Source organism: Tupaia chinensis, unplaced genomic scaffold (assembly GCF_000334495.1).
Source record: "Tupaia chinensis unplaced genomic scaffold, TupChi_1.0 Scaffold000083_1, whole genome shotgun sequence".
Lineage (NCBI taxonomy): Eukaryota > Metazoa > Chordata > Mammalia > Scandentia > Tupaiidae > Tupaia > Tupaia belangeri.
The window spans coordinates 135,007-144,800 of NW_006159544.1; the positions used below are offsets into that span (position 1 = coordinate 135,007).

At 43.0% G+C, this 9,794-nt stretch overlaps 1 pseudogene; it reads right to left on the minus strand.

The window, feature by feature from the left end:
• Positions 1 to 7,182: 7,182 nt before the first annotated feature.
• The window catches only part of LOC102494557 (nucleolar protein 12 pseudogene), an 8,200-nt pseudogene continuing 5,588 nt past the window's right edge, over positions 7,183 to 9,794 (minus strand).

The following is a 9,794-nucleotide window of genomic DNA, read 5'->3' on the forward strand; positions in this document are numbered from 1 at the left end:
TAGTAGACCGCGGTTCGCGCCCCGGACCCGGTGGCTTAAAACTCACGCCGGGCGCGTGTGTGTGCGTGCCCAAGATCCAGAGAGGACAATGGAGGAGAAGGGATTGCGGTGTGACCATCCCCTCTGGGGGTGATTTCTCGCTTTCTGTCTCTATGTCTCTCTGTCTGGCGAGCGCATGTGCCCTCTAGCAAAAACCTCTCCAAATAAATAAATAAATAAATAAATAAATAACCAGTAAATGATTTCACCTCTTTAAAAAAAAAGCATTTACACTTAAAAAATGGGATTAAAAAATGGATGGGATTCTCTCCTTAAAAATGTTTCTAGAGCTACTAAAAAACTTGCATTTACAAAATAGTTGATAAAAATATTCCTCTGGAGACAGGGACCACTAATAAGACATGGTATATGGCATTATATTCATGGTATATTATATTAGTCAGACTTGACTTCTTTCTTGCCTGCTTCATCAGAGGGTGGACTCTCCTCATTTTTAGTTTCTCCATTTTCTGCAGGTAAATCTTCTTTAGTGTCTTGGTTGGTCACTTCATCCTGTTTCCCCTTTGCTCCCCTTTTCCCTTTTGTTCGCACTCTTTTGTCTGAAGATTTTTCCTTCCCTGCCGCCTGTTTTGGCTTAGTCTCCACTTTTGCAGGAGGTTTAGCAGACAACCTCGCTGATCTCCTTTTGGGCTCTTCCTTGGCCGCCCCCTCTGCTGAGCTGACCTTCCTCTTGGGCATCTTGGCTGCGGACAGGGTGTGTGTTGTGTGCCTGTTGAGGCTGCAGCACTCTTAGAGCCTTTGCGGAGTTGAGCGAATAAACCCTACTGCTTTTCCTGTCGCCAGAGCTGCTGGAACTCAACTCCTGGCATTTTTTGTATTTTTCTGTTGTTTTTCCAATTCCCTGAGACATGAGTTTTGGTTGTCCTTTTGCCACCTTTCCATCTTTTTCTTTTGTACACTAATTGCTATGAACTTCCCTCTTATGACTGCTGTTGCAGTATCCCATAAATTATCGAAACTTGTGTACTCATTATCATTTGTTTCCATGAATCTTTTGATTTCAGTCTTAATCTCTTCAGCAGTCATGGAGTCATTAAGAAGTAGGTTATTTGGTTTTCATGTATTTGTGTATTTTCACGGGTTTTTCCTGAAATTAATATCAAGTTTAATTCCACCATAGTTGGAGAAGATGCTGGATATAGTTTCTATGCCTTTGAATCTGTAAAGGCTCATTTTGTGCTCTATCATATGGTCAATCTTTGAGAAAGTACCATGCAGGGCTGAAAAAAATGTATATTTTGTGTTTTTTGAGGTGGAAAGTTCTATAGATGTCTATGAAGTCCACCTTATTTATGATATAATTTAGGTCCAGAATCTGCTTATTTTTTGTCTCGTTGACCTGTCTAAAGGAGATAATGGGGTGTTGAGATCTCCAACAATTATTGTGTTACAGTCTCTCTCTCATTTTAGATCTAGCAGTCTTTACATATTTGGGTGCTCCTGAGTTGGGTGTCTAGATATTTATAAGCATTATATCTTCTTGTTCAGTTAGTCCTTTTACTACTATATAATGTTCTTCTTTATCTTTCATGATTTTTGTCTTAAAGCCTATTTTGTCCAAAATCAGTATAGTGACTCCCGCTCTTTTTTGGTTTCCAGTCGCATGGAATATTTTTTCCATCCCTTCACTTTTAGTCTATGTATGTCTTTATCCATGAGATGGGTTTCTTGTAGGCAGGACATGGAGGGTTTCTGATTTTTAATCCATTCAGCCAGTCTGTGTCTTTTGATCTGAGAATTTAATCTATTAACATTCAATGTTAATATCGATATTTCCAGACTTGTCCCTACTATTAAGTTGGCCATATACTTGGTTGCTTTTTGTTCTGTCTGTCTGTCTGTCTTTAGTTCTCTTGGTATAGTACTCCTTTCAGAATTTCTTGAAGAGCTGGTCTGGAGTTGGTAAATTCTGTTAGGTTTTGTTTATCCAAGAACATTTTAATCTTCTTTTCCCATATGAAGAATAATCTTGCCAGGTATAGTATTGTTGGCTGAAATTGTTTTTCATTTAACGCTTTGAATATATTTTCCCATTCTTTCCTTGCTTGCATTGTGTCTGATGAGAGGTCTGGTGGTAGCCTGATGGGACAGTGTTTGTAAGTGGTTTGACATTTCTCTCTTGCCAGTCTTAGTATCTTGTCTTTGTCTGTGGTTTTGGCCAATCTAGCTATGATGTGCTGTGGAGAGGATCTTCTTGGATTGTTTCTACTTGGGGTTCTTTATATTTCTTTTATCTATATGTTTGAGTGCCTCCCTAGACTTGGAAAGTTTTCTTCCAGAATTTTGTGGAATAGATTATTAATGTCCTTATCAGTTTCTTCACCTCCTGGGATACCAATTATTCAGATGTTTGGGCATTTCATGGTATCTAGTATTTCTCGTATAGTGTCCTCAGTTTTCTTGGCTGTATTCTCAGTATTTTTTATTATTTTTTCTAGGTCAGAGGTTTTGTCTTCTACTCCTGCAATTCAATCTTCTGCATAATCTAACCTTTTTTTTTTTTTAGAGGTTTTTGCTATAGGGCACTCACCAGGAAGACAGAGAGAGATAGACAGAAAGTGAGAAATCAACCCCTGGAGGAATGGCCATGCCACAATCCGTTCTCCTCCATTCTCCTCTCAGGATCCTGTGCATGCAAGCGCCTGGTGTGAGTTTAAGCCACCAGGTCTGGGACTCAAACTGCAGTCAACTATGTGGGAGTCCAGTGACATAGCCATTATGCCAGCTGCTGGTCCCAGTCTAACCTACTTTTAATATTTTTGAGGGAGGTTTTGATTTCCTGTATTACAGCCTTCATATCTAACAGTTCTGTTTGATTCTTTTTTATGGTGTCCAATTGTTCTTTCATATCATGGAAGGACTTCCTCATCTCTTTGAGCTCGATGTGTCTTTTCTCTTGCATCTCATAGAGTTTTGTCATATTCTAAATTCTTTTTCTGACATCTTGGTAATATCATCTAAATTTTCTCTACTTGGAGATGAGTTACAGTGTTCCCTTGCTGGATATGTATTATTTGATTCTCTCATCCTTGAGGCTCTTCTCCAATTTTTAGTCATTTGGTAATGTATTCACTTTTGGCTAATTTGTTGGACAAGGATTCTGTGAATGTGAGCTCATGTATGTCCCTTACTGTCAAATAGTTTGGTGCTATTTTCTCCCTTCTACTGTGTCCTCCAGTGTGGCAATCACAGGATAAGTTTTGCAATCAGATTTATGAAGGAAAATTTCACTCTTTTTGCAACTGCTACAGTGAGGTGCAAAGAATTTTCTAAAACACACCATGTTCAGCTACTATGTACCTAGTCTTCTCTATGCAGTAGGTAATGACTGAGCAGTACAACAGGAAAGGTTTTTTTTAAAATTTTTAAATTTCATTTTCTTCCATACATTCAATCACATTATTATTTGTCTTACAAAGTGGATATTTCAACAGGTGAACATTTCTCCCTAGTACTGACAACAGGAAAGTAAGGAAAAAGAAAAAGCAGGGAATAGAAATAGAAAGAAAAACGAAAGAAAAAACTAGAACAAAAAGAGAAAAACAAACAAACAAAAAACCCAAAAAACAGAAATCTGTGGTAGGTAATGAAAGTGGGTTAAAAATGGATAACCATGCTGTGCATAAGGGCCAGCACAGTCAGAAGTTGAGTTGCCTGGATGCTTTCTGTCCTAGTTGAGGGAAGGAAGAGGAGACAAATTAACAAGATAAAAGCACAAACAGACCAGAAAGGGTTTTTTTGTTGTTGTTGTGTGTTTTTTTTTTTTTTTTTTTTTTTTTTTTTAAAAAAAAAAGAAAAGAAAAGAAGAAAAAAGTTAGAAGGGACAGAGAAAAAGAGGGACAGGGTCATCTTGTCTACCTGGCTAGCACTGGGGTCTGGAAAGGGGGACCTTGGCTTAGGGCAGGGGGCAGGCCTTCATAGCCATGAAGCTGAATCCAGAGAGCCAACACAGTCCAAAAAAATTTTTTTTGAGAGGTTTTTGCCATAGGGCACATGTACTCTCCAGAAAGACAGAGAGAGACAGAGAGACAGAAAGTGAGAAATCACCCTTCCGGTGAGGATGGCCACGCCTCAATCCCTTCTCCATTCTCCTCTGGGGATTTTGGGCATGCATGCACATGCGCCCGGTGTGAGTTTAAGCCACCAGGTCTGGGACTCAAATCACGGTCGACTACATGGGAGTCCAATGACATAGCCATTATGCCATCTGCTGATCACAAGTCCGAGAATTTTTTATTTTAGTTTTTTTTGTTAAGGTTTCTTCCTTAGGGCGTGTGCGTGTACCAGAGACAGAAGGAAGATGAAAAGTCACTTCCCAAGGATATGGCCTCACGGCAATTCCTTCTCCAATCTCTTGAGATTTTGGGCATGAATACACATGTGCATGATGTGATTTTCAAGCCACATTGTTAAAACACTGCCAACTACTTGGGAATCCAACATCTTCACCACTATGCCACCTGCTGGCCCCCAAATAATTTTTTTTTTTTTTTTTGGTCAGAGGGTGTGTGCACTCATAGGTGTGTTGGGGGGAAGAGAGACAGAAAGCACTATGGGAACGATCACAACACAATCCCTTCTCCATTTCTCTCTTTTCAGGATTTTGGGCACACATGCACATGCACCTGGTGTGTTTTCTCCAGCCACTGGTTTTGGGACTTGAACCGTGTAGAAAACCATGTGGGATCCAGCTGCTTCAGCCACCATGACACTGGCTGGTCCCATCTTCTTTTTTAATTGCCAGAGGATGCATGCACTTAACACAGAGGAAGAAAGCACTCTTCAATGGGGCTTGGTCATACATAATCTCTTCTTTACCTCTCCAGGCTGCCAGCATTTTGGCAAAAAAGTGCAAACATGCCCTGTGTGTTTTGCAAGCTTGGTTGGCCAGTGGGATCTATCTAACTTAACCACTAAGCTATGGGGTTTATCTGCAAGTTATTTTTTCTATTCCATTGCATAGGACATACAATTAAACTTTTTTTTTTTTTTTTTTTTTTTTTTTTTCCCATGGGTTGTGTGTGAAGAGACAACAAAGAGGGAAAGTCAGAAATCATCCCCTAAAGTGGCTATCTCTCCATCCATTCTCCTTTAGTGATTTTGGGCACACACACGCCCAGTGTGCTTTTCAAGTCACCAGGTCCAGGACTTGAACAGGAGTCAGCCACATGGAAACCCAGCCACCTTAACCACCATATCACCTGCTGTCCCACCCAGTGTGATTTTAAGAAAATTAATTTTATCTATTATTATATAGGGCATACACACTCACCAGAGAAAGTGAGAAAGTGAGAAAGCAAACCACCAGGTCTGGGACTCGAACTGCTGTTGGCTATGTGGGAGTATAGCACCTTAACCACCATACCACCTACTGGCCCCAACATAGCCCTTGATAAAGTTCTTGGAGGCTTAACTCGGGACCACATGATGGAGGGCAACAGAAAGGACTCCAGGCTTGGAAAACAGAAGAGACAAGTTCTCGGGAGAGCCCTAACTCTACCCACCCAATATTCGGACTGGCTCAATCACTGTGACTCAGTTTCCCAGGCCTGCTGGAGAACTGATGGCACAAGCAGCAGGTGTAGATGAGAATTTAATACCTGGAAACATAAATTGTAAACAGAAGTTTTAGATGATGAGAGAAGGGCCTGGGGTCAGATGTCTCAGCAGAGGCATGATGGCAAATACCGCAGTAGTACCCCCAGGCAGTGCCAGGTGCTTTGGGAAATGGTTCATGCATGGGTTTCTTCAACCTCGGGGCAGCTACAGGTTGGTGTTTTGTCAAAATACTGTACATATGAGGACATAGACCCAAGGTCAACATAGCAGGAAGCTCACACTGTGACTGGCCACAGAGCCTAGATTCAAACCTATGCCCCATATGTGCATGTCTCCTGGGGTTCAACTCTTTCTGCTCACAGTTGTCCAGAGGGTGAGACCCACAGGTGCAGCCCTGGATTGAGCACCAGATCACCTGGAGAGCCTCATAACCTGTACCACTCTGCCCAGGCGGGGAAGGAGCCCCACCTCAGCACCAGGAGGACTGTGGGAAGGCAGCAGGGTCAGCAGGTAGAAGGGGTCAAGGTGGCTCCCTGCTGTAAGGGGAGCTCTACACCAGCCATTGTCAGACATCACCAGATGGTGGGTTCTGATGATGACTTGGGAGAGGCTGTCCAACCAGGCACAGCCTGACTGAGTCACCATTCCAGGCTGGCCCCACAGCTAAGTGTGATGTTCCTGGTGGGCCCTCTGCAGTTGGGGTAGCCTGTCCGGGATAGGTGAGCCTGCACCCTCTCCCATTACGTGCACTGTCCTGTGGCCCCAGCTCTCTAACTGCTCTCACCAGGGGTTGAGGACACAGCTTACTTCTGCTGTGCCAGTGTGCAGAGCCCAACACCGCACCCCTAACCAGGGCACACCCCAAAACTGCTGTGCTCTACCCCACCACTCAGAAGCTGCTACCAAGGGGCCAAGGCTGGTTTTCTGCAGCTCAGAAGCCATGCTGAAGCTCTTTCTGGGAGGAGAGTGAAGATATAGCAGGCCTTGTGGAACCCCAGCTGGCCTCATGGGGTCAGCTCTGAAGGGGTCACTCTCTCCTATGAGCTCAGATGCATTTTCCTAAGTGAGGACTAACTGCTTTCTGCTGGACACCCAGGGAAGCTGTCAGAGGTGGGGCTGGGACTGTTCCAGGACTTAGCTGCATTTCGGCCCTTAGATTTCAGCTGAGGAGACTGAAGAGGCTCAGGGCGAGGGGCAGGATGAGTCTCAAAACTTAACAGGCAGAGCCAGCTCTTATTTATGCACCCTGCCTGGCTGCCTTCCTTCTGGAGTGGCAGTTGGGCTCTGAGTTCTCCATGAATACACTAGTCTTCAACCCTGGCCAGGGACCCTGACCCAATGCTGTTTACTGTGCCCAAAGGGGAAACTGTTAAGAGAATGGAGGGGGACCCACTACCCTGAGCATTTCTACCACCCCAGAAGCTTGCCTTTGGTGCTCGGTATCAAGGCCAGAGACAGGCCCGGTAGTCTTCAACTCAGTGTGGGAGGGGTTACAGGGACAGCCATGTGAAGGCAGAACAGGTCCCTGTAGCCCATGCGGGGGCACCACCTGGCCTTTGGGTCTCAGTGTCCACTGTGCTGGGCTCTGCCAGTAAGTCAGCGGCGCTGGGTCTTGCTGGTCCAAGTGACACTTGGGGCCTTCCTGGTGGAGTCCTGGGTGTGCCAGGGAGGTTTCCTATAGGCCTTTTTGTGGCTGTGTTCATGTAGGGATGCTGTGAGGGTGGAGATCTGCTGGGAGAGCACGGGGTCTCTAGACTTCCTCTGTAAGGCTCTGATTGGTTTCTCTATGGATGATGCCTCCTCCTCAGACCCATTCCTAGCCCCTTGCTCAGGTAGGGGCAATGTGAGCAGCCTTGCCCCTGAGAGGTCCAGGTCATTGATGGTGTCACAGTGACTGTGTGGTTGGGGTGGCTGTATGCGCTGACTCTGTCTTTGCTCTCACCAGCTGGTCCAGCTCGTCTGCCTCCTCTGGCACCTCCTTTTTCTCGGTCAGCATCTTCAAGTATTCCTGGTGGGGCTTTTCCTGGAGCAGCTTCTGTTCTGTCTTCAATCACTGCTTAATCTCTTCAATGACAGCCTTCTTCTGCTCCACCTTCTGCTTGTGAAAGCCCAGGAACTCCTTGCAGGGTCTGTTGATGCCGCCCTGTGAGTGTCCTCATGGTAGGGTCTTTCTTTCCCTCCTCCTATCTGGTTTCAGCCCCTTCTCCTCATTGCCAGCTTGGTTCCCATTTTGTCCCATGTCCAGCACTAGGTGTGTCGCCGACCCGCTACCATGTGCCATTCGTCCAGCCAGACGCTGAGGCTCAGAGGTTCAGCCTCCTGGCTAGCACCCTGCAGAGCCCAATAAATGTCTGGAGAATGAATGAATGAATGTAAACTGCATTTGTTTTACTCGCTCATTGTTTATCAAGGAGGCCGAGCCTCTACTGTGTGCTAGACAGAGGGCTGGGCTGGGCTGGGCAGAAATGGAAGGATGCTTTGCTCCTGGACCTGAGCTCTAGGCTCTCAGGCCGCGCACAGACGCTGGCTGGCACTGGTCGGTCCAGGTGTCAGAATAGGGAAGCCAGGACCCAGTGGGGACGCCACTCCGTGAGATTTTGTGTATGTTGAACCACCCTTGCATTCCTGAAATAAAGCCTACCTGGTCATGATAAGTAATCTTTCTGTTATGTTGTTGGATACGATTTGCAAGTATTTTCTTGAGAAATTTTGCATCTACATTCATCAGAGATATTGGTCTGTAGTTTTCCTTTTTTTTGTCATGTCTTAATCTGTTTTGGGAATAAGGAAAATGGAGGCTTCATAAAGTGAATTTGAGAGGGTTCCTTCCTTTTGGATCTGTAGAAATAATTTGAGTAGAATGGGGGTCAACTCTTATTTAAAAAATTTTGTAGAATTCAGAAGCGAAGCTTTCAAGATCTGGGTTTTTCTTTGTTGGGAGGTTGTTTATTACTGATTCAATCTTATGGCTTGTTATGGGTCTATTCAGGCTTTCTATGTCCTCCTGATTCAATCTTGGAAGATTATATGCATCCAGAAATTTGTTCATTTCATCCATATTCTCTAGTTTGTTGGTATAGAGTCACTCATAGTATTCTCTAATGTTGTTTTGTATTTCTATTGTGTCTGTTGTAATATTGCCTGATTCATTATGCAGTTGATTGATCTGATTCTTTCTCTCTTCTTAATCAGTCTCCTAATGGTGTGTTGCTCTTGTTAATCTTTAAAAAAAAAAAACAGCTTTCGCTTTCATTTATTTTCTGTATATTTCATTTATTTTCATTTATTTTTGCTCAAATCTTTACTATTTCTTTTTTCCTGGCATTTTTTTTGTTTTTATTTTTCTAGTTCCCTGAGGTATGATGTTAGGTTGTCTATTTACCACCTTTTTATCTTTTTCTTATGTACACTAATTGCTATGAATTTTCCTCTTATGATTGCTGTTGTGATGCCCCATAGATAATGGAAACTCCTGTCCTCATTATCATTTGTTTTCATAAATCTCTTTATTTCAGACTTAATTTATTTAGTAGCTGAGAAGTCATTCAGGAGTAGGTTGTTAAATTTCTATATGTTTGTGTATTTTTGAGGATTTTTCCTGAAATTAATATCAAGTTTAATTCCATCCTGGTCAGAGAAGATTATGGATATAGTTTCTATGCCCCTTTGAATTTGTAAAAGGCTTGATTTGTGCCCTATAATATGGTCAATCTTTGAAAAGTTTCCATGTGGGGGTAAGAAAAATGTAAATTTTGTGATCCTAGGGAAAGTTCTATAGATATCTGTCAAGTCCATTTCATTTATAGTGTCATTTATGTCCTGTATCTCTGCTTATTTTTTTGTCTGTCAAAAGGAGATGGGATGTTGAGATCTCCAACCATTACAGTGTTGCAATCTATCCCTCCTTTTAGCTTTAGCAGCCTTACCTTCACGAATTTAGGTGCTACTGAGTTGGGTGCATAAATATTTATTCTAGTTATGTCATCTTGATGAATTAGCCTTTTTGCTACTATGTAATGCCCTTCTTTGACTCTTCTTACAGTTTTTATATTAAAGCCTATTTTGTATGAAATCAGTATTGCTACTCCAGTCCTTTTTTATTTCTGTTTGCATGGAATACCTTTTTCCAGCCCTTCACTTTTAGTCTATGTATGTCTTTATCTATAAGATACATT